Source organism: Cyanistes caeruleus, chromosome 8, assembly GCF_971803275.1.
Source record: "Cyanistes caeruleus chromosome 8, bCyaCae1.hap1.1, whole genome shotgun sequence".
In the NCBI taxonomy this organism is placed as follows: Eukaryota; Metazoa; Chordata; class Aves; order Passeriformes; family Paridae; genus Cyanistes; species Cyanistes caeruleus.
This window is the reverse complement of record NC_141708.1, coordinates 4822817-4847348: the sequence shown is the minus strand read 5'-3', so window position 1 is coordinate 4847348 and position 24532 is coordinate 4822817. Positions and strand designations below refer to the sequence as shown.

Here is a 24532-nt window from a genome sequence, read left to right as displayed (position 1 = left end):
CAAAACTGCCCATAAGGTGGCAAAACAAGGGTGCTGAAGGCTGGGAGATGCAAAATAATTTATTTTTTTTTCCCCTCCCCATGTTTCAGAACTGCTTTGGAAGCTCTGCATGTCTAAGCTTCAGCTTGCAGGTGGAATCCTTCAGTACTGCAAGCTCTGACTGGTGGCTGCTGCCCTGCCTGCCCTGAAAATACACAGAAGCTGCCATAAATTCCAGAGATTTGAAGTCCTCAAAAAGAAACTTTCAGTCTCTAGCTCACTAAAAATAGCCTTGCTGGATTGGGAGGCAGCTGAGGCAGGTAAAGTTTGAACACTCAGTCCTTAGGAGAACAATTGAGGCTTTACTCTTTTGTTCTTTAGAAAGCAATCATGTCTTCCACACATTCAAATAGAAACACATTCTTTCTTCTCATTCTCTGAGATATAATAACTGCTGAATCCATGAAGGAAGGACCTTGTAGGCAATGGATTTTCTAAAATAGAGCTGAAAAAAACCAATGAGCTTCTTATTTGGTCAGATAGAACATTTTTATGAGGAAAACTTCCATAATGAAGCTTTCTTTGGCCTCAGGGTTTCCAGGACAAACCCAGAGGAAAGGATCCACTCTAAAAAGTCTTGTTACAATAACATTCCCCTCTGAATATACCTATAGATCAAAATTCCATTTCAATCCACTTTGGAAAAAATGCCATGATCACAAAAGAGTTCCCCACTTCCCATTTAGGATTTTGGCTTCTATTGCTCTCCACACAGTGGAGGTGGCTCTGCCACAAGGTTAATTTACCCAACAGAAGCCCTCAGATATTGATATTCCAACCAATACCAAGAGAAAAACTGGGAATTCTCTGTGCCAGTGTTTTGAATTGGCTTGATATCACAAATACTGGGAGGCTCTGACTTACAAACTTTCCCTTCATCTGTGAACAATGGGAAACATTTTCTCTCATGGAGTCAAGCCTAAGTGAATAAAAAGATGGAACACTTTGAATGTGCATACACTACTTGGTGTAGTTGGCATCACAGTGGTTGTTTTCCAAAGGTAAACATCAGTATCTCGTCACCAACCACTAAGAAATCGGTTGATGTAAAAATATTTATCTTCAACAAAAGTTCTACAGCTGTTTCAGTTTCCCAGGATTCCCCCAAAATAACTTCCCCCCCCTCACCCCAGATTTTCAGTTGCATATCTACAAACACTTCTGTCTGCCTTGGCATTGACTTTAAGGCTTAAAGGCTTTTCCCATGTGACTCCCTTAATAGAACACGTTTTGTGTGTTACCAAAAAGAAGAGAATGACTTGGGAATTAGGGTTGTTTGAGAATGGTCAGTTCCCACTACACCACACTGAGACTGGCACTGCACTGGGCAGTGACACATCACTGGTTTCACCCCTCCATCATTTGTTAGCTTGGCTTTCATCTCCATTTAAATTACAGGTATTTTGGTAGTAAAAGAAGAAAATGAGGAGCTTGTTTCCATAAGAGTTTTTTTTTTTAAAACCATATTGTGAAGCATCACACAGTTGAAATTCTTCTAAGATATCCAAAATGACAATTTTTCCTTGCATTAATCTTTCAAAGGGGTGTTCAGCATCTATCAAAACTCCCTCTATAAGCAGGATTAACATTTTTTTGTGTTTTTTATTTTTTTTACCATTTCAGGTAAGGATACTTGACTTGTGCAGGGAAGTCTGGTGAGTGTTAGGGTTGTTTGGCTGAGAGGAAGTGACTGCACCATTAACACTGTCCAGGAGTGAGCGGTGATAAACCCTGGCACAGCAACAGGAGGAATGGCCAGGCAGAGTGACACGAGGACTTGTGGAATGCATTCTGCAGTGGGAGGCAGAAGGGACTCAAAACATCACCAGCTCAAGTAAACCCTGTCCTCTGCAAGCTGCAAACAAAGCTCAAGAGTGAATGTATTGGGGAGCGAAGTGAGATATGAGGTTTTCTTCTACTACATTTTTTAACAAAAAATTTATGTCAGCTTTACCATAATATGCTTCACAGTACAATTAGAACTGTAATCAGTTCAGAGAAGTCCAGTTGTAGCTACCATCTTAAATTTATCTTTCAAGAATTTCCTGCTGTTATTATCTCACAGCTCTGGCAGTTTAATTGAGGCTGAATGGCAGCTCACTGTTAAGCAAGAGAAACAAGAATGCACCAGATACTTCCTCAGATTCTGATGGGCTGCTTGTGTTTTAACTTTAGCCTCCATAAGTTATGTGAAGTTCTACATGGTGTTCATGCTGAATTATGGCTGTCATTCCCCTTTTAGCATGAAATATGAGCCAGTTAATAGATTTACCTTATTTCCGTTCAAGATCAGAACTCAGAAAGGACTGAAACAAAAAAACATCCTACCTGTGAGTGATGAAATATCAAACAAAATATTGGTATCTAAGAATGCATTCATAAATCAAGCCATTTTTGAGCTTTCATCAAGGGAATATTAAGTTTCAATAGATACTGACCTGCCACGTGCATGAATTCCATCCATCCTAATCTATCCATCTATTCCAAGTAATAGCTTGCATCCCATCACATCTAAAACCAACTTTTACTAATGAGTTCAAGGGAATCGAAATATTTGCTTTGGCATCCTGGTTATTTATATTTCACAGGCCTAGCCCATTCTGACACAATCAGCAGCAGGATAGCACATTAACCTCTCCTCGGTGTTCCTAACCCAGCAAGTTTGATGGCCAAGCACCAAGTCAGGTAGTCCAGATAATTATTTAGGAAAACAAGAATAAAAGTCTTGAGACAATAATATGAGATTCTAACCCATGAGAGAAAGGTTAAATACAGATTATGTTTGAACTAGAAATGCACTGACCTAGGTTGAATTTTTTCTCCTATCTCAGTAGTTACTTTGTTCAAGCAATGGCTGATTAAGTTCTCGTGCCAGTGCATTAAAACAGAAAATTAGGACTAACTTAATCAATGGCAAATAAATGACTCAAGCACTGGTGGCACCAATAATGCAGAAGAGTTTAATGTTTATAAACCTCAGGACAGCATCTCTCTACTTGAACTTGGTACTTCCTCATGAAATATTTCCTTTTTTTTTGTGGCACCTCCTCTCTTTTTTTGATTTGCCACCACTTTTCCAAGACTTCAGCAAAGAAATACCTGTCACACATGGAAATACTGCAATTGTGTCTCTTTGAAATCTCTTCTTTGTACAGTCCTCATCCACGGTCTGTCACAAATTGAAAAAGTATTTCACACTCAAATCTCTGTGGCAGCTTTAAAGAGATATGAAATAATAAGTATATAAAACATCAAGACAGTTCCCTTAGAACATCAAAACAAATCATTCCACAGAGAAGCCAGCATTAAACTAAGCTGAGATAGGGTCTTCAGCTACTCCTTCTTTACTTTGTGAATTAGTCTTGGGGATTTTTTTTACTGCTGGTTTTCATTGGAGGTTTTCTGAAGCTATTTTCAGCAGCTGGTTGTCAAAACTCTTTCTGGAAAGTATTGCTGATATAAACAGACTACTGATCTAATCGTGCAGTAGCCCTGCATTTAATTAAACTTACAGTGTGTCTTCACATTAAGGAAATTTTTTAGCCCTTGAAGTGTACATATAAAGCCAAACTCTTGGTTTGTTGGAAATGCCTCTTTGGGAAGAAGGTGATGATTTAAAATGCCATATTTCAAAGAGTTGTCACACAAGTAAATACAAAGCCTACCTCCCCTGGGAAATACCATATAATGGATTTAAAAGATGAACAAAATCCCAGTGTTTATTCATTCTAGTGGATGAAAAGACCAAACTCACTGGCTTATCACAATGGTCAATTGTAGAACAAGCTGAAACAGGCCATTTCTGACAGCCAGTGAAAAGTAACATTTGTGCCCATTAAAAAAAAACAACAAAAAACAAGCAAACCACTCATGTTGTATTTCATAATGAAAAGCCAATAGAAGTCCCCAGCCAAGCTTTTTTATCACTGAACGATCTTGATTTATACTTTGTTTGAAGTTCTCAAAATGAAGCTTTCAGTCTCTAGCTCACTAAAAATAGCCTGGCAGGTTTGGGAGGCAGCTGAGGCAGGTAAGGTTGGAGCATTCAGCCCTTAGGAGAACAATTTAAGCATTACTCTTTTGTTCTTTAGAAAGCAATCATGTCTTCTACGCATTCAAGTCTGCAATTTCTCAGTAATAAATAGTCCATCTGAAGCTGATTTTTATTTGCAGAACCTGAACTTTTTCTGAGAAAACTCAACATTACTAATGGAAAAATGTGCCCTCCCTGCACATATTTCAGCTGGAATATTTGTAGTTACCTATTAGCAGTTAAACCACTGAGAGATGCTGTGAGACCTATATAATAAAACAGTCCCTTTTCTCCACCAATTTTTCTTTTTTTAATAAGAAATTAGGCAAAGCTCTGCCAGGACTGGTTTGCAGTAGCTGATTGCTCTCTCAGTTGACCTCTCCAGGTTTCCACTTGCCTATTCAGATTCTGAGAGTTTTCACTTCAGAAAATCTGTTACTTATATAGGTAGGTACAGCATGGTTAGTCCAAATATGATTTATGGAATTGGTTCTGAACTCAGACAAGGCCAACAAACTCTCCCAGACCTGGATGTCAGTTCCTGAGCTACACATAAAGACATTTCTGACCCTCTGTGCAGAAATGCATTCAAGGTAATATTATAATGACCTGCAGGACAAAAGACATAAAAATATGGAAAATAAATTCTTAGTCTTGCAGACACTATTCACATTTCTTTGGATTTACTGTATCCTGATATTAGTGTTGTTCTGAGGTCAGTTTTGTGGGGATTCATGCTGATCACATATATATAACTTTGGAGTCAGGTATGTTTTTTCAGCCCCTAACATATTAAGGGAACATTTCTTTTTTATCTTACTAATAAACAGCTTAGTTTTCAATTTTCTGTGCTTTACCCAGTTATCTTAGAACATTATTTCTTCACCCATAAGCAACATGGAGCTGGAAGATGGAAGTGGAAAAGCTGCAATCTGTTGGATCCCTCCATGTGCACAGGTCCTGAAATTCCTCATTGTCCTCACCCTTTCTTACACACAGCTTCATAAGCTTCAGAAGAGCCCCACGAGACTCTTTCACTCCAAATTTCACACAGCAGACAGTGAGAAGGAAAGAAGATAGAGACATCAGAATTAAAGATTGAATGTTTAAGGGATTCTGTTCAGCAACTGGGCTTATTTTAAGCCTTAGTGATGACAGTGTTAGACCTAAAAACAAACAAAAAAAAAGTATTAAAAAATCAGCTGCTGAAAGTTCTTTAAGCCTCAGAACTGGGATAAATGACATTTCTGCCGTGTTGCAAACTGCATCAGGAAAGGAGGAGGTTGTCTTGCTTTGAGTGTATCCTAAATTAAAAGCCATAAGGAAACTATTGTGCTCCAGTTATGCAGAACAAAGAACATGCTGTAGAGTATATTCCTCAATAATTTAAACTTTAAAAAGTATGGCGTTTCAAGCCTTAAAATAACAAAAGCTACACTCTTGCAGAGGTTATACCACATGGGGGTGTTCATTTCCCTTTGTCTTAGCTGCATAAACTCAAAATCAACCCTATACAGTAAATGATGTCTGCCCTATTGTCTTGTATAAACACTCTTTTGTTTTTCTTCAGTGCAAAGCTGTGTTTAAAGAAAGCTCTGTACGAATTCCAATAAAGAAAGCAGTGTAAGAAAACTGGATTGGTAAAACGACTCAGAACAGCTCTACTGTTACCTCGCCTGGTGCTGCAGAGCCAGCAAAGTCAGATAATATTTTATTTGGAGCTGAAATGAACTGTTGTGAACTCTGAAAAACCAGCACTTCAAAGCATTCTGAGCATTCTGCCACCAGCACAAGGAAATTTATCGTGACTAAGAGCCTGACTCTGACCCTCCTTGCACCATCTTTACTCTGCTGACTTCAGCTGGATGGAAGAGCAGGAGAAAGTCATTCAACCCTCTGCTGTCTCTGATTTAGAGAAACATGCCAGATATAAAGATGGCAATCATACTCAACACACCTATGTTAATCCCAAGAAAAAGCAGTTCAGAAAAACCTCAGACAAAAATTTGGACAACTTCATGGGTGGCCCACGCAGGACTCAAGAGAACTGATGGAAAGTAAGATGTCAGATCTGGTGATATTGCTGAATCCTTAGAAATTCAGACTTTCTGGGACTGGGATACAGCCCACATCATTATTTTTACTGAGCCATAGAAACGCATCAACATGGCTGAATTACAATATAAACCACAATAAAATTGTTTTGAGGCTTTGAGAAAAGATACATATTTTTGCAACCTCAAGCCCATTCTGGATTTCATGGAGATTGGTGTGTAGCAACTTGACATTATTACGATGATAATTTATTAATGATCTGTATATTCCAGTGCCCCTCTGGCTCTCCTGAGACAATATCAAGACTTCTCTCTGCTATGCATTTCACAGACATAAAGAATGGACTTTTTTGTCCTCATAAATCAGTAAAATAATGCAATTGCTGAATGCACATAAAGGCCAGAACACAAGAGGATTGTTATAAAGCAGGGTATAAATCGTATTGCCAGTTATCCCTAAATGTTCCCTTTTTGGAGCTTTACAGGTTTGGGGTTTTTTTAAATCTATACTGTGTATAGATATCCTCAGACATGAAAAACAGTTGAAAACTTGTTAAATTCCTTGATCACACATGAGTGAGTGAATAGTAAATATAGCATAGCCACCAAGAAGAATTCAAAGGGGCTTGGAATCTTTAGATCTGATGTGTAATTCAGCTGACACATGGCACGTGAAATTTAACATAAAGTAATGCAAATTGGTTACAGAAAAGCAGTTCAGAAGTAAAAAGCGAAAGGGGAAAAAACACAGAGGGGCTTAATAACATTGGACACCCAATAAAACAATCATAGGACCTGGCCTGCTGCCAGCACAGCACAAATATTCACATCCCTGGAGCTGATGGAGCAAAACCCTCACCAACACCCCACAGGGGAGCAGGGTTAATCTCAGCCACAGCTATGATGTCATCAAAAGCTATTATTTTGTTCTCATTTTTTAAAAAAATGTAAAACTCAAGCACAGCCAAGAGAAGTTACACAATGAAACCGCTCTCTCTAACGTGTGCCAACGGCGTGGTGGCTGGAATGTGGATTTAGGTGAAAACAGGGTGGAATTTTTAGGGATTTATCAGCACTGTGGACTTTTCAGCATTGTAGTTTTGGGGTTGCCTGCCAGGGTTAAGAGGAGCCTCTCTGCAGTGGGGGTTCACACATCAGCCCTGCCCAGAGCACCACCACAGAGCCTGTGTTCTGTGGGGGCATTTTGGGGTACCTGGCAGGATTAGAGAAATATGTGAAATTTTGGGGCTGTAAATAGTGAATTGCTGGAGTAATTCTTTAAAATTCCTTTGAATTTTTTTTATCACTTCCAACTCCCTTCAGTTTCAGATTACACGCCTCTAATGAGACTGCATTAAACACTATGGCACCTTCGCCATTTTTTGAGGTTTCTTAGACAAAACACTTTTTCATTTCTCATTGTCCCACTATCTCTGAGCATTCAGAGGCACAAACTGGGATGCCTAAACCAGCAAAGAATCTCACATTTGTACATGCAAGACAAGAGAAGTGCTTAACCCTGCCTCTCTGCAATCGGAGCTTTGCAAAATCATGCTGTCTTGATAGTTTAAAACTTCCTTTCATTGACCACTATAATGTGCTTTTGCAAATCTCTTGATGAATCCCAGCTTAGTTGAACTGTTCAATTACAGCTTTATCCTAATCCTACTTGCTAAGAATTAATGCCAGCAAACTCCCACATCCTAATCCTGTCCCACTTGACACTGACCCACGCTCAGTCCCACACGACGTGTGTGTTAGCACAAAGCCCTGCAAACAACATATTAATCAGGAATAAAACAAGAAAAGGAAAAAAATAGAGCAGGAAAGAGTTTTTCAGCAAAAAGACACCACTGGCTCCACACACAGGCTTGGCACATGCAATATTTAAATATATCTTAAAAACAACATAAATACATACACAAATGTGCTGAACGGTTACAAATCTTGTAGCTAAGCTCTAAGAAGGTCTCTTGATCATGATTTAAAACAAGAGAAAAATCCAGTCTGAGGTCAGATTGAAACTATTAGAATTAGATACAGTCTTAGAAAATGGAAAGACTTTTATGTGTGATAGACTCCCATCCTCTATAATTCACTGCAGGCTGGGAAAGTGGTTCCTCCAGATCTGCTGCTGACAGCTTAATATTCCCAACGATAATGTTGTCAGGTGATAACACAGAGCCAGCCTATACACTTTGATCTGAATGGAAGGTTTGCTTTAACTGCAACATTCAGAGATATTCTGCTTGGAAAAAAAGGGCTCAGCTAAGCTGAATTACCTGAAAAGCATCTCATTGTGGTCAAGTTAGAAATGTATCAACCTTGAACAGGTCTAAGTTGCCTTCCCTGAACAAACCTTGAACAGTGACCAAAATTCTCTCTCCAAAACCATTACTGAGGCAGACAAAGGCACACAAGAACAATCCTAAAGAACTTCATACCCAGTTTTTAAAGTGAGTGTGCTGTCAAATGTATTCTCTCAAATTTCAGGAACATGAATATATGGCTTGTAGAAACTCTTGGTTTAAATGTCTCTCCACATCTTTCCTCCGCTAACCACAAGACCAACAAAATTCCTGTAGGTTTCTATATCCATACACTAAATATGCTTTCAATTATTTTCCTGGCACAGTTAAAGAAGAATTTCGATAGTGTAAGGCCTTTATGTCAGGATAGTAAAACTGTGTCTTTTAGAACGCCATTGATACTGCTCTGCTCAGGTCCAACCCTGTAATTGCTCCAGGGGAAGGCTGGACTGTCCCTGTGGGTACCTGAGCAGGAGGGAAGAGCTGAGCAGCACTCCCCACCACACTTGGGGATTAAGGACAATTATTCCCTGCCTTTGGGCAAAAAAGAGCACAGAGGATGGAGAAAAGTAAACTGGTGCAGGGACAGGATTCCTTCCTCAACTACTTATCAGCTTTTCCAAAAGGTGATTAGTAAGGAAGGTGCAATTTCTCCATCTTCCAGTTTTAGAAGAAAAGGCCAAACAGGAATGGCCAAGTTTTGCACTGGCCTCAAGAACAGCCCATTTGCACGCTCAGAAGTTCCCTTGTCATTCAGAAAATCCTTAAAGGTTTTCAGTGCAAAGCTGGTTTATGTTGCATTTGAATCCATGCCATAATTGATCTGTCCCTGTTTTCCATGTTTCTGTTTCCAGTGTAAGGAGCATTCTGCTTGAGGGCTTGCTCAGAAAACAAGAACCCTCTAAAGCATCACACACAAGCTCTGAGGGATTTGAGGTGGCAAGCAATGTGGCACTAATGGTTAAAATCCACCAACACAAACTGGAAATGGGATCTGAAAAATAACCCAAATGTTTTGGAGATTACTATGCGTTAGAAATCAGGGCATAATTTGAAAATTGCTTTCAGGTATTATGTTTACCAAAATTGCTTTCCTACCCTGACTGAATTGCAGAGTTATTATCACCTACCACACGTACCAGATAAGCTGTAGCATTTGTAACCTGAGCATTATTCATATCATAAGGGTTTCATTAAGAGCTTCCATGTGATACCCCGGTGTTTATGTGCACACACACGTGCCCCACTGCTCTGTGTGTGCATCATCAAATTACTTTCCTTTTAATTGCAAAATCCAGGTTGTCTTTGTGCTTAATACAGGCATTATGGAGTGGGGGAAAAGAGCAGCATAAGAATAAAAGAAACTCGATTTCCTGAAATTCAAAGTACTACTGTCAGTGTACATTAAATGCACACAGCAGAGTGGTCAGTTAATTGGAAAAAAAAATAGAGAAGCAATAACATCTTTATAAAAATAAATCCAGTGCATCACCTAAGCACAATAAAGCACTTAAAAGCATAGAAACTTGAACTTCACCAAGGGGAAAAACAACAACAGCCCTTTCAGTTATCAGACCCTGGTTTTGGCAGAAGTGACAGATCTTGGATGAATTTCTCATTAAGTTGTGAATTATTAATTTTAATCCTAATACACAAAGTGAATGTTTCATCTTGGAAATCTCGACTCAAAAAAGAAATATTGTCGAAGGACTGCATCTTCATTTCCCCAGGTAGAAGGAGCAAAGTCTTGGTGTGCTGGAGTACAAAGCAGGGTGACCTTCTCCTCACTGACCCCATGGGATCCATTTCCAGAGGAGTTTCAGGAATAAACCAGCTAAATTTTGTCTTATCTTCCTCAATACAAGGTTTAAAATTTCTGCCTTGAACATACCTCCACGGACAGCAGGATTCTCCCAGAAAGTGCAGACTCCCAGCAAGAAAAGCAGGAATGGTGCAGGCTGTCAGCAGCTCTGTGTGGAGACCCTCTTTGCATGAGGCATTCAATCCCCCTCAGATCACCACTAAACCTGCTGGCCACCTGACTACACCACCTCTAGGATTTTGCCTGGACTTACACTTTATTTTTCCTCTTGTCACCTCTGCAGGGGTTTTAAGTTTTGGGAACTACTGTATTTTTTCCAATTCGACCCAACAGTGGCCTAAAGGTGGTTGAGTACATATTATTATCAGCCATTGGGGAGTACTGCAGAAAAGGCTACAAAGATAGAGCTATCAAGTCCACGTGGGCTAGGTTAAAACATGTTTCTTTCATGTAGAGATGATAAAAGACCTGTGGAGTAAGGGTAGGTCATGCATCACCAAAAAAGTACACATGAAAGTTGTCCCTTGCACAGTTCTCCCATTTGTCAGTCCATTATTTACCATAAATACACCTTTTGTCACTACCTGTGTCACTACCACTGGACTGTTTATGTTAATAAAAAGCAGACTGACAGAAAACTGCTCTCATATACACTGAGAAAATACCCACTGGTTTCAGAGTGGTCCAAGGCTACTAAAACACATGTTTGGTTTAAATATTTACATGTGGACATGTGCTGCTACAGTTTTTCTGTTGCATATAAGGAGAAATCTTATTAAAAAAAAGCCTTATAGTATCATACCTTAGGCCTGTTACTTTAGCTGAATGCAGTTAAGAGCTGGCTTGTAACTTCCCATGTGAAAAAAAAAATCATAAAAATGAAAGTCAGTTAGCACAACAATCTGTTCTGGTAACAAAACCATTCACACCTGCAAAAACAAGGCATCTGTCCCATGAGAATCAATGAAGAAAATATGTAAACAATCTAGAAACACAGATATTTGATAGACATACAAAAATGCCATTTGCCAACCAATGAACTGAGTGTCAGTGTATTGATAGCCAATTAGATTTAACAGAGTGTCTTCTGATATTTCCTATAAATATGAGCTATGTGAATAAAGAATTAGCTTTTCTGCAAGAGAAACAAGAGTCCTGTCTGTTTCTATTACAACAGCTTTCTAGATCTTTTTTAAGGGATTTTGCCACGGTATTCTCTTAAGTTTTCTGGTGTACAATAAACTTTTCCAAGTCCAGGTTAAAATCCCATTTTAACTCACCATATAAGATGGAATCTGTGCCTTCTGAACAGCAGCAGCTCTCACTCTCTGTTGCTGGGTGTTAAAAGTGCACTAAAAAAAGAAATATCAAACAATAAACCACTCTAGACAATAAGGAATAGAAGTTTTCCTGCCTTCTCTCACACATTTTACTACTCTTACTATACATTATGGATGCTATACTGCTAAAAAACATGGAGAAGGTGCTTCTATTTGTGCAGGTAAATAACATATAAAATATGTCAAGTGAATGAAAAAAATGGTGGAAGATTTGACAGCTTACACTGTTCTCAGCAACATATTTACATGCCTGTATTTATTTAGCATTGCTTGTTAATTTGTTTATTCCTCTTACTTCTAATCTTTGCACCCCCTCCTTGGATGTAAATCTGACAGCTCCTCCTGCCACTGTTCCAATGTTTTTCTTTCAACTTCCAAGCTTATGCTCTGCCCTCTTTCCCTCAAAACTTAACCGTGGTTTTTGGGAGTGTTTCTGTTCCTGCCAGTGTCTGGTGGCAGCCTCTGCATGGGCAGAGCCTCCCTGCAGAGAAATGGCAATGTTTTCCTTTTCCCAGAATGTTGTGTCCCCTCGCTGTTCCGCTCAGTGTGCGGTTCCTGAGCAGAGGAGCACTTTGTCCTGTGTGTCATATGCTTGAGCCCTCCCCACTTCCTGCCTGGGATCATGAGATTACTCCTAACAATAATAATGTCAACATTCTGAATTTACAAAATAAAAGGCACAGAGATTAAGTCCTTTAATTAAGCCTTGAGGGGAATAATCCAGACATTTCTACCAGAGATACTGATTTTTTTTTTTTTTTGAGATGGGGGGGGGGGGAAATAATCTTCAACATTGTTTAAAATCATTTTCAGAACATTGCAAATTACTAAAAGCTAAGTGGCAACAAACCTTCTCCATGTTCCTCAGCAGGCACTGGGAAGCAGCTCAGGGCAATCCCACATCCACTTTCTGGGCTCAGGTGGGGCTGTTCTGTGCTGATGAAGGGAGATGGGGTGAAATCAGCACTAATCACAAACAGGGACTGACACAGGTATCACAGACACTCTCCCAAACTCAGATGGAGCTCACTTGAGTTGGTTCAGGCACTGGGGATGTTCAGTCCAGTCCCACTTTAGGAGCACCCTTAAAGGATCTCAGGGCTACAGACACGAGAGCACAGTGTGGTACCAGCTCATGCTCCTGCCCAGGGGATGCTGCTCCCTTTTCCCTTGGAAGGAACAAACCAGATTTCACTGCAGTGGACAGAAATCATTATTCTGACCTTTAATGAGGGCTAGACTGGGTCTTTCTTCACACTGCTCCATGACTTGGTATGAGTAAGAACATTACATCTTCTTTTAAGGGTATTTAGTCACTGTTGACTTTTCCAGTATTGGTGCCAGCTTTTCTCATCTTGTAGGAAAAAAAATCCCACATTGAAGACCCTGGCAGTGCTATAGTGGAGGTTTCATGGTTGTAGAAATCCTAAAACTATCATGTGTTCTTCTAACACATATGTTTGGGAGTGCTAAAACACTGACTTCACCCACAAGCACTTCAGCATTTTACAAAGTTCCACTTCCCTGCCCTCGAGAGCTTTCTATCTTAAATGGCAAAAACAAAAGAAGTGAAGAGAACAGAGCAGATCTGAAAAATATTTCTTTTTAAAAAAAGACTCTGGTCTTTCGTTTCATCATTTCTGTCAGTAGTTGTAAACAACTTTTATTGCGACACTAAGTGAACTAGTATGTCTGTGAGAGTGCACTGAAAACTATATATACAACTATGTACAATTACTTTTCAGTAATTAAATATTTCTTCTGCCCTTCAACAGAGGCTGAAGGTTGAAAATACCTAGGAATTGTTCCCTGGGCTCTTATAGGAGTCGGTCCAAATTCCATTAGCTCGGGTGGGAGGTGGTCCAGACCCATAGCTTTATTCTGTGAAATAAATGGAATAACTTCCCAACAAGATGGCACTGATTCAAGAAGACTAATTGTAAAATTAAATATGAATAAAAGCATCTTTAAAATCATACACCAGTAAGGCTGGTGAACATTTCTTACCCTGCAGCCATAATGCATTTCTATACTGAAAAATTTCTATTTTCTGTGTGAAATGCAAGGAAACACTTGGAATATGGATTCATTTGATTTATTAATTAAATTAAGTACATTTAGGAGTTTCAGTATTTAGGAAAGTATTATTACTATTGCTGCACTAGGCATAGCACTTCTGCTCACAGACTGATGCTGGTAAGTCCAAAAAGAAATGATCCAAAAGCTCTGCAGATGCTCCTGGGACAGCCATAGGAAGCACAGCACCTACAAATTCAGTTCCTGAGAGGAGGAGACAATTCAGACAGCTAAACTGGAATGGGGAGGACTGAGAATGAGCAAGGATAAAAGCTGCAGTGAGGGGTCTCTGGGAGTTTTTTGCTCCATGACTCGGAACAGTAGGATTTGAAAGCATTTTTCTATTAAAAAAAAAAATACACAAAATGACAACAGTGAGGCCCAGCTTTCATGTCTGCACATAAACATCAGTGCTCGGTTTTGAGACTTGTGGTCCTTAAGACCTCCTATTTTATTTTCAAACAGCATACCCCCTGCCAAGAAGTTACATTTTTTCCCTCTTTAAATAAGCAGCTAGGGTAATGGCGTGATGAACAAGTTTCATTTCTTTCTGTTCAGTTTTTTCCATCTTTAATACAGCCTCCAGCAGGCCAGATGGCACCAATGCAATTGCTAGTAAGTCAATACATCTGGCTGCATTCCTGAAATGACAAATCTGATGGATAGAGCCCCAGCTCCTATACAAAGCCTCTTTTCAGAACGCTCTCCCTGGTACTTGTCTGCTTTAAGCAAAACCTAATGTGTGAAAACAAAATAAAATTGAGCTCTTTCACCACCCCACGCTAACGTTTCATTTGCAGTGTTTTTATTAACGCTGCCCTGCTCCTGTACCTCGGCCCTGCTCTGCCCAGAGCTCACTTTTTGGCACAAGACAGGCTCTGTTCGAAGCCCTCCCTCCTCTGGAGCCGCCAGCGGTTCAAAGCAGGTTACAATAAACACTCCGTGCTTCTCTCATTAAGAGCAGCAAGATTGTTTAGGAGATTGTCCTCAAAGAGAAAACAATCTGAGACAAGCAGAAATCCAGCAAATGTTTCTTTCAGCCTCAATAATCTCTGGTGGGGCAGATTGGGAGTTTGCAATAGGTGTGAGCTGCTGGCATCAGCGGAGCAGGATCTGTCAGCGAGGCGCTGCGCCGCTGCATCCCCGCCGTGCAAGGTGCAAGGACTTGCACAGGATCCCTGGATTATTCACAAATCTGCAGATAAACCCCTGGAGGAAGCTGTTCACACCGAGAGGAGGGTGTGTAGCAGAAAATCTACAGCAACAGCGAGTCAGGTGTTACCCATCTCCAGAAAACTGCAGCCCGCTGCACTTCAGGTGTTCACCAGCTCTTAGACAACATGAGACCTCATCTTATTTCCCAGCTATGACCTGGGAAAGCAACCAGCACCAGATAAAGCACAAAAACCCAAAAATGTGCAACTCCACCAAAGAACTCTGTCACAACAGCTCTGTCCCCTCAGCTGTTTCACAAAAATAAAGCACTCTGTGAGCTGTGATGCTCATAATATTTGTTTATTCATCGCTGACAGACTTGTGGAAAGGGAGAATTTATTTCTGTGGTAACTGCAGTCCCTTCCATGATAAATATCAAACAACTGACCACTTTAAGTCACAGCCCCTGTGTTACTTACACAAGAAGTCCTTGAAACACCCTTAAAAAATAGTACTTTGTCTCCTGACTGTACCTGCTGAAGGCACTGAGATGCTCAGGGAGTAACAAAGCTACAAAGAAATCAGAATAAAGAAATCAAGAAACTCATATTAGAAACACTAATTGCAGTAGCTAACAGCTAGTGAGTGAAATGCTGTGTCCAGTGGGTTAAAGATCCATCATTTCAAATACAAGCCGTGATTTTCAGTCTGAGCAGCCCCATGGTGAGCATTTCTCAATGCAACCTGAGCTGAGGAGTCTCAGCCCAGAACATTAAGAGTGCAACAGGCAAAAAAATTCTGATTTATTGGGTACAGTCTTTGGGCATAGAAACAAAAATGACGCCAGTGAAGTTTTCCCAACATTTGTACTCTGCACCAGGGCTTGGATTCCCTCAGAACTCAGGGTTTTCTTCTTGAAGGGGCAAACCAGCTCAGGTGGAGCATTTCAAACACACCTCCTGCAGCTCAGAGCCCATCTCCAGACAGAGACAGTCGGGTGTTCAGGGGCAGATCCCCTTCAAAAACCCCTGCCCTACTCTTCTTAAGGCTTTTAGGATTCATTCTGTCTCAGTTATATCCCATAGGGAGAATTAAGTTGCTTGCAGAGGGGCCTTTTGCATAGTTCAATGATATCAAAGTTGAACCTCTGTTTAAGCTGATTTCATTGTTTCAACATTATGTTTTATGAATGGTGGAAATAATAATTATTTAAGCTGCAGCAGGACTCAGGGTCTGGGATGCACAGCACAGATAAGGACCCATCTGCTCATTTCTCTGTACCACAGCATCCTTGGCCTGTTTCTCATATGAGTTTGGGGAATAAAGGAGAGGAGTTCTGGGTTTTTTAGTCTCTTGCTAGATAATGTGGTTCACATTTTTTGCATTTTTCAGTGAGCAATGAAAATAAAATCCTTATCAGTAATTTATGTGTAAATAATTTCAGCATTATTTTAAAAAAAGCACTGCAAAAAAATACTTCACATACCTCAAATATCATCAATCAGCAATAAAAAAAAAGAACTTTTTCCTCACCATATAAATTAGAATGTAAATATCTATACACAAACTTACATGTGGAAACACCCAGCCAATGGATTATTAAAATTTATCATTAAATTTATGATACAAAACTGAGTTTTCACAGCATTGTTTTCAGATTTCAGACCTGAGGTTTCAGATCCTGAGCTACTATTATTAAAAATAACACCAAGTATCAGAAGTCTATAGAGTTATTCTCTAAATATTTTACCCAAGAGTTAAAAATACCCTAAACCTGACAGCTATCATTATGAGGAGTGTTTAGAAGAGGAAAATTGAGAATAAGAGAGCATCCCATCAAGTATAAGGAGCTCTAGGATTGGAAGAGAGTGAAGGAGTGTTATTCTCCACAGGTTCCCATCCTTTTTCTCTCACTGTCTTACTGTTTGTAGCTCTCACTTCTTAACCATTATTTCACCTTTCCATCTACTGCAGCCACTAATTATTTCACTTTTAGATTCCTTTAATCGCTCCAGCTTGCTTGTCTAGCTGTCCTTGGACAAGATACTATATGTGGGTGAATATTTTCTATTTTCTCTATTCATTTTTATCAAATGACACATTTGAAATTGCCTCATTTTTCCAGGCAATTTTTGCCTACCAGTGTAATTGCTGCAAGGGACTTAAATCATGTAATATTAGAACATTCTGAAATAGCAGTAATGATCTAAAAATAGAGAATGCTTTTGAAGCAGCTTTCAGTTATGGAGAATCCAAATTATTCTAATTTGGAAATACGTTTAAGCAAATTTGGATATGTTGTGCAGCCGGTGATTTTTCACCACTTTCATTGTGCACAGCCACATTCCATGCTGAGCATCTGAAATCAAAACTTCACTGGCCTTGTCACCCTCCTTAAGTTGCTTAGTGAAACAGCACTGAGAAATTGTCCTGTTTTCGAATATTTATCCTCTGAGTCATGTACTAAAGCCTAAAACACAGTGATTGAGGGGGAGGCTCCACACATGAAGTCACCTTCCAGGACTTGGCCAGGGAGAAAAGGACAGAGCACTGGCTATGTTTGGAAAGACCCTGGGGAGAGAAGGGGAATCAAAGAAACCACTCTGAATGTGCTGATAGTAAGATGATCCTGAAAATCCATGTTTTATAGGCACTTATGTCCCATTGGAGCTTTTACTGTATTTTAAATCTTCCCTTAGATATTCAGGTGATAGGAACTGTGGAAAACAGATGGTATCCAGCCCTGGGGATGCTAATTACTAGAAAATTAGCATAGCTGAAAATAATCCAAGTGAGCAGGGATTGTATGTTAAAGCTTTTGCATTATAAAAAATAATAAACAATATATTTGTCTTATGGCTGAGTGACCAGACAGAGACCCTGGGCATGGTTACTGCTCTCTCCAGATTTGATACAGGCACCTTTTAGCACTGGGCTTGATGAACTTTTCCTGTCTTTTTCCACTCCTGAGAGCGGTGCAGCCCCAGCCTCCACCAGAACTTCCAGCCATTACTGCAACATTATTGTTCATGGAAGAGAAATAAGTCCCAGCCACATTAGCAATGCAAATATATCTGAACTTTGGCTGGTTGTATTAGATCTGATGCCATTATGGAGAAACCAGTAATCCCACAGTAATCTATTCCTAGGAAATTTAATTAGGCAGTTGGATGTGGGCACTGTTGCTCCGTGATTAGCACATCACAGGGATTCACCGTCATTAGCAGAGGTAATGACTGTTTATTTCATCCCTCAGGACCATCTACCAGCTCTGAGAGCTTCACCTCTCTCATTTTCTATTCTGAGTGGAGTCAGGAGGGTCTGGGAAAGGCTGTGGGATCTGGAGATTGCTCCTTGGAAACATGTTCTCAATAAGGAGAGGCTCGGGCACAACTGACACAGGTTTTGAGCTGAAGTCTGACCCACAAGGTGTTATTCAATACAAGAAACAGTGCTGGAATCACAGTCTGGGGCTTTGCCTCCTTGGGTTGATTTTCTTAAAGCACTGGCTCCTGGGGACTTTCATCCCTGTTTTTCAGGAAATAACACAGGACAGGTGGTCAGTTTTGGAGGGACTCTGAGGGGTTTTGTGCAGCAAAAGGTAGTGGGTAGGAGAGTCCTGTCTCTTGCTCTCACTGCACCTCCTCAGATGCAGAATAAATGTCCTGGATTCAGATGTCCTCCTCCATGGAAAGAGCCCCTTGGCACCTGATACCCTGGTGTATCTGTGTAAGAGAGATCACGTTATCAGCGCTGCTCAGAACAAAACTGCCCATTGTTTCTGGGTTACAAGAAGTTATATGGATTAAATCATTCACCAAAGACTGTGGTTCTGGGGGGAAAAAAAAATGTAGCATATATGAACATAATAACCAAGTATGTGTCCCACTATTTTGGGTTTAGTTTCAAGAGAAAACAGAAAATTGGAGATTGTATCTAAGCAAGAGCAACCTGTGGCCATTATAAATAGAGGTGCTTTTCAAGGTCCATTAAGCACTAATCATACCTGAGATTAAGGGGAGAAGGGGGAACCACGGGTCTAAGATTGTTTAAAGGGTACATTTCATTTTAGGAAGAAATTTAAGACAGAGACAGGTCAGGCTGAGTTCTGTTTAATTTAAAAGATACTCATCTCAAGCGTTAGTTAGAGGCCCCAGGATACTGGATGTCTTTCTTGTAACAGTGCACAATGAAAAAGTGAGGATAAAGAATTTCAGGAGAAGAAATAGGAATACAGTCCTCATTTGGGCCTAGTTTCCTCTATTTCCCCAGAAAAACACACTTTAGGAGACAGTTCTAGAATTATTCTCATGAATTTTCAAGTTGCTGGTCTAAAACACAGATTTGAAATCCCTTCATCCTCCCCTACCTTGCCAGTTGACTTGCTGCACTCACAGAATATCCTTCTGGGCAAGTTCTGCTGCTCTGCAGATTTTCTCTCAGTGCTTCAGCGTTTGCTCCACTCACTCAGTGACTGTCAGCTCTGCCCACACACTGCTGGGGCTCAGGCAGGCATGTGCTCCTACCAGATAAATCAGATACATCAGATAAAGCAGATAAATCAGATAAATCAGATAGATCAGATAAATCCCTGTCTGTTTCCCACTGAAAATGGCCAACTACTGCACACAGTTTGCAGTGACTAAAATTCGAAATACAAGTACAGTGATGAAGATCTTTGAGCTGGACAGGGACTTCTGAAAAGGGTGTGTAGTGACAGGATGGCTTTAAATTGCCAGAGGGCAGTGTTGGAAGGGACATTGGGCAGGAATTGTTCCCTGTGAGGGTGGGCAGGCCCTGGCACAGGTGCCCAGAGCAGCTGGGGCTGTCCCTGGATCCCTGGCAGTGCCCAAGGCTGGGTTGGATGGGGCTTGGAGCAACTGGGACAGGAAAAGGTGTCCCTGCCATGGCTGGCAACAAGATGATTTTGAAGGTCCCTTCCACCAAAACTCCATGATGTTATGATTCTAAATGCTGTTAATCAAGATGGGCAATGAGCATTTTAACCTGAGCCCACTGGTGAGGCTGTGATGATTTTACAGACAGCTCTGGCAGCCCATTCTGAGCAGCAGGTGAATTAGCCAAGAGCTACCAGCCCCCCAGGCCAATGGGCTCATCTCCCTTCCTCCCTCAGCACATTCCAACCACTCAACTCCACCAGCTTGGGTGAGGGACTGAGGCACTCGAGGGCCTGACCCAAACCCCAGTGAGCCCCACTGGTCCCTCCTGACGTGCCTGGCTCTGCAGCCCCCTCCCCAAAGCCCTGCTCCCCACCCCAGCACAATTCCACATTCCGCTCCGCGGGCTGGGAGAAACCATCTCAAAACAAGGTCAGGCCAAAACAACGTCACCTCTGAAAGAGAAGGAGGTTTCTGTAGCACATTATCACGTAATATAAACAGCAGTGACACCAGAGACAGCAGAAGTTTGCAGCTGTATTATAAACTTTCTTCCATCCCCCCCTGCCCAGGAATAAGTCATCCAAACAAGCCCTGGCAGTTTTGACTGCTCAAGAAACTTTATGGCTGAGAGCTGCACAGATGATTTACTGCCACGTCCCCTTTTCCCCCTCAAGCTTGCACTGAACTAGAGCTTCACAATTGCTTAATGGACAGCACACCCTCCTTTTTCTTTTTTTATTTTTTCTTTTCCTTCTCATGAGGAAACTTGTTTTACGGTTCTTCTGAAAGAATCCGTGATGTCTGATTACAACATGGAGCTATAAATCCATGTCTTAAAAACAGTGACTCTCTTTTTTTCAATTTATTTTTTTTTTTTATTTTATTCTTTTTTCTATTTTTTTGCTCAGCAATAGCACACTTGTTTTAATGAGCCAACTGTCTAGGTATGAGAGCACAGGACTGGGGAGAGAGAGGAGATAAAGCTCGCTGCTGCATCCCTGACGTGGCTGTGATGGATGCTACTCTAGCAAAGCACAGAGCTGCTACTTAAAGCTGTTTATAAACTTCAGGCCAGCTCCTTTGTGCTTGTGGAACAGCCTGAAAAACAAAGCCCCAGGCCAAGCCCTGATGTGCTGAGGTACTGCAGAGGAGATGCCATTTAAAGTACATTAAATAAAGTACATTAAATCTCACCAGCCTGAGATTTAATTATGGAAATACTGCAAGAGACGTCACTTAGTCCATGAAAATTAACATATGAACATAATTTCTTTTGGTACTAACTTAAGTAGAAGACAACATCACAGGAAATGCAACCACCACTTTTAGAGGAACAGGTGTTTCACTGAATAAAATGCTTCAAATTCAGCACAAAATATTTCATCTCGGGTCCTGAAAACATCTCAATTCTCCTTTCTCCAGTTTCAGTTTTTTTCCTCTCCCTTCTCTTTTTCCTTTCTCTCTCCAGAAAGGATGAGGCAGTATGAGATAATAGTAAAACAAGGAAGTCCAACTTCTTCATTTCACTAAGACTTTTTAGCTAGAAAAAATTACAAACATTAAGATGTATCAAAGTGGAATTGAAACCACATGATTTAATGCTTAACCTCCAATTTGGAGCATTTTTAAAAATTAAGACTTTTATGTGCAGATCTTTCAATAAGATATAGTCTCTCAAATAATCACAGAACAATAAAAAATATTCAAGCTGATTATTTTATTCAATGAAGTTTTCATTCATCTCTAAATAGCACCAAGGTCTTGGGGGAATAACTTGTTTATTTTTTCATTCATTGTGATAAATGCTTGACTACACCACGAGTTTTGCTGTTGATACTAATAATTTATGTTTCAGAATCATATGTTGCTGTTTCAGAAACAATGGGGCTGACCTCTTCTGTTAAGAGCCATCAATGAAACAGCAATGTTTATTTATTTAAAAGGAAAACAGCCTGGACTCTAACTTGCTTTGTTCAAGATACAGCAAGATATCAGCAAGGTCCATAAACTGTATTTTATATTAAAAACACAGAGCTATAATTTAAATCTAAATCAAGGTTTGAATTTTATTCAGAAACGGAGAAAAACTACTTAATATTTTTTCTGTTAATTCATAGATTTTCCAAGATCAGCTTTTAAACTGAGTTTTCAGGACCTTGCAAGTAGAACTCCAATGGTATTTACCTGTCACTGAACCAAATCCCAAATGACTTTTCAGTTTCACCATTTAAGACTGAGTCCCTGTGAAATTTAAAGGAACTCTAAAATGAGGTTCATGCATGGTGTCTGTATGTGACTTTACTTAGTTTTTTTAGGAAAAAAAAAGAAAAAAAGGGGGAAACATTATATTATTTTGATTTCAATCATTTTTTTATAATCTTTTCTTTGATGCCTTGAAACTTCATTCAGAATGCAGCAGAAAATGAAAAGTCATTTGGCAAAACCCAGTAGAGGCTGAGAGTGCAGGGGCAGAAAATCCCACAGATCTTTGGAGAGCAGGGAGATATTCAGATCAAATCTCACTGTCTCAAATAAAGAACATCTCTAGTAAATAACAGAGACTGCCCTTCTCTCCCTGGTGAGCCATTAGAGGGAACATGGACGCATATGTGAGATTAGATCCATACCCACACCTGGATTTCAGCTGCAATACCATTGGCCATAGACAGGAGTGGGTAGGAAATATGGATCATGGTGATTTCTGCAAGTTCAGAATCCTTAAGCACTGTATTGTGCTCTTATGTACTCCTTAATCCCTGTAAAAATATAAATATAAATAATGCAAATAATACAAATAATATAAACAATATAAATAATATAAATAATATAAATAATATAAATAATGCAAATAATACAATAGATTATATTATATTATATTATATTATATTATATTATATTATATTATATTATATTATATTACATTATATTATATTATATTATATTATATTATATTATATTATATTATATTATAGTAATATAAAAACTATAAATACACACTAGATCTGGGTGATCCAGGTAGCCTCCCAAGCCAGCCACGTGTAAAGTTAAACTTTCCACATTAATGGATTTATTGTGGGCTAAAATAAAATCTAGGATTTTTCACATAGACTTACTGTGAAAAAAATTCAAAAAATAAAAATTATATTAAATAGAAAATATAATTAAGTTATATATTTAATATATATTATTAATTTTTATATTATAAATATTATAATGTTATATTATGCGTTTATTTTATTATATTAAATATATTAATATATTAATATATTAACATATATAATTAATAAATAATTAATATATAAAATATGTAAATGTATTAATATATTATAAATATTTTAATTAAAATATATATTTAGTATATTAAGTTATAAAATATAAATATAAGATAAATTGTGAAGAGATCAGAACTAGTTATGTAAGGACCCAGGGACCCTGTCACTTTTGGAAATGCTAAGGAGAGGAGAAACCTTTCAGGCTGGGAAAACAGTGCCTGCCTCTTAGGAAGGGAAACCGTTAAAGTAAACAAGATTCTCTCATTTTAGAAGTATTTGAACAATGGTTAGTTTCAGTTTAGCTGCTGAACTTTCCACAGGCTGGGTGTGCTTGCAGCACAAGGTGTACCAGCCCTGGAAAATCATCCATCAAGCTTCAATGGCTCTGCATCTGCTGCTTGAGGTTTTTTTACTGGGGCTGCACAATTTTCAACCAGAAATTGTCAGAACTCTGAAATCTGCAGCCTTTAAAGGCCAGCACAATTTCCTGCATCCCACCACCACCATCCCCCGCACCTTTCACAGCACACACTCCGCTTTTACTCACAGCACACACTCCACTTTTACTCACAGCACACACTCCACTTTTACTCACAGCACACACTCCGCTTTTACTCACAGCACACACTCCACTTTTACTCACAGCACACACTCCGCTTTTACTCACAGCACACACTCCGCTTTTACTCACAGCACACACTCCGCTTTTACTCACAGCACACACTCCGCTTTTACTCACAGCACACACTCCGCTTTTACTCACAGCACACACTCCACTTTTACTCACAGCACACACTCCTCTTTTACTCACAGCACACACTCCACTTTTACTCACAGCACACACTCCACTTTTACTCATAGCACACACTCCGCTTTTACTCACAGCACACACTCCGCTTTTACTCACAGCACACACTCCACTTTTACTCACAGCACACACTCCGCTTTTACTCACAGCACACACTCCGCTTTTACTCACAGCACACACTCCGCTTTTACTCACCACTGCCCCAAACAACGCCGCACGCACATTTCTGGCTCCCAAGGAAAACATCAGGGAGTGGGTGTACTTCCTTCAGATTGCATTGTGCTCCAAGATAAGCCAAGCACAAAACAAAGAGCACATTATGAGCAACTGGAATAGCAGCTTCTGAGGTTTCCAGGGCTGCAGTGAGTTTAAAGTGAAGTGGATATTAATGACAAGCAGTCACTTTCTTGATGCTCAGCTCTGCCACAGATTTTTACTGGGTGATTCAGGAGGGGACAGAGCTCGCTGATAATGCTGAGTTTGTGGTGCTGGTCAGTGAGGGGAAGGTCAGAAATGCTGTGGTACACATCTGGAGCAGATACCACCTAGGATATGGACAGAGAGGCAAATTTACCCAGGTTTGTCACTTTTCAGTACGTATCAGAGCTCCACAAAGAACCTGGCTCTCTGAGGTGGAACATCCTGGCTGAGATGTGCTAGGCAGGGCATAAAATCTTTCATTATAGAGGGATCCAGCTAGCTTTTCTCAAAAAAATCCTCTCC

At 39.9% G+C, this 24532-nt stretch overlaps 1 long non-coding RNA gene across 2 annotated transcripts; it reads right to left on the bottom strand.

Moving 5' to 3' along the window:
• Positions 1-2976: 2976 nt before the first annotated feature.
• On the bottom strand, positions 2977-24053 carry LOC111931373 (uncharacterized). 2 transcript variants are annotated; one of them, XR_015290223.1, is made up of 7 exons: positions 24005-24053; positions 22363-22485; positions 21014-21269; positions 19198-19350; positions 12448-12533; positions 11538-11609; positions 2977-5238 (listed from the first exon to the last, which is right to left on the bottom strand). It is a non-coding gene; the product is annotated as an uncharacterized LOC111931373 (long non-coding RNA). The 2 variants fall into 2 exon arrangements; XR_002865525.2 differs by lacking the exons at positions 2977-5238; positions 19198-19350; positions 21014-21269; positions 22363-22485; positions 24005-24053 and adding exons at positions 7994-10725; positions 11060-11106.
• Positions 24054-24532: the final 479 nt, after the last annotated feature.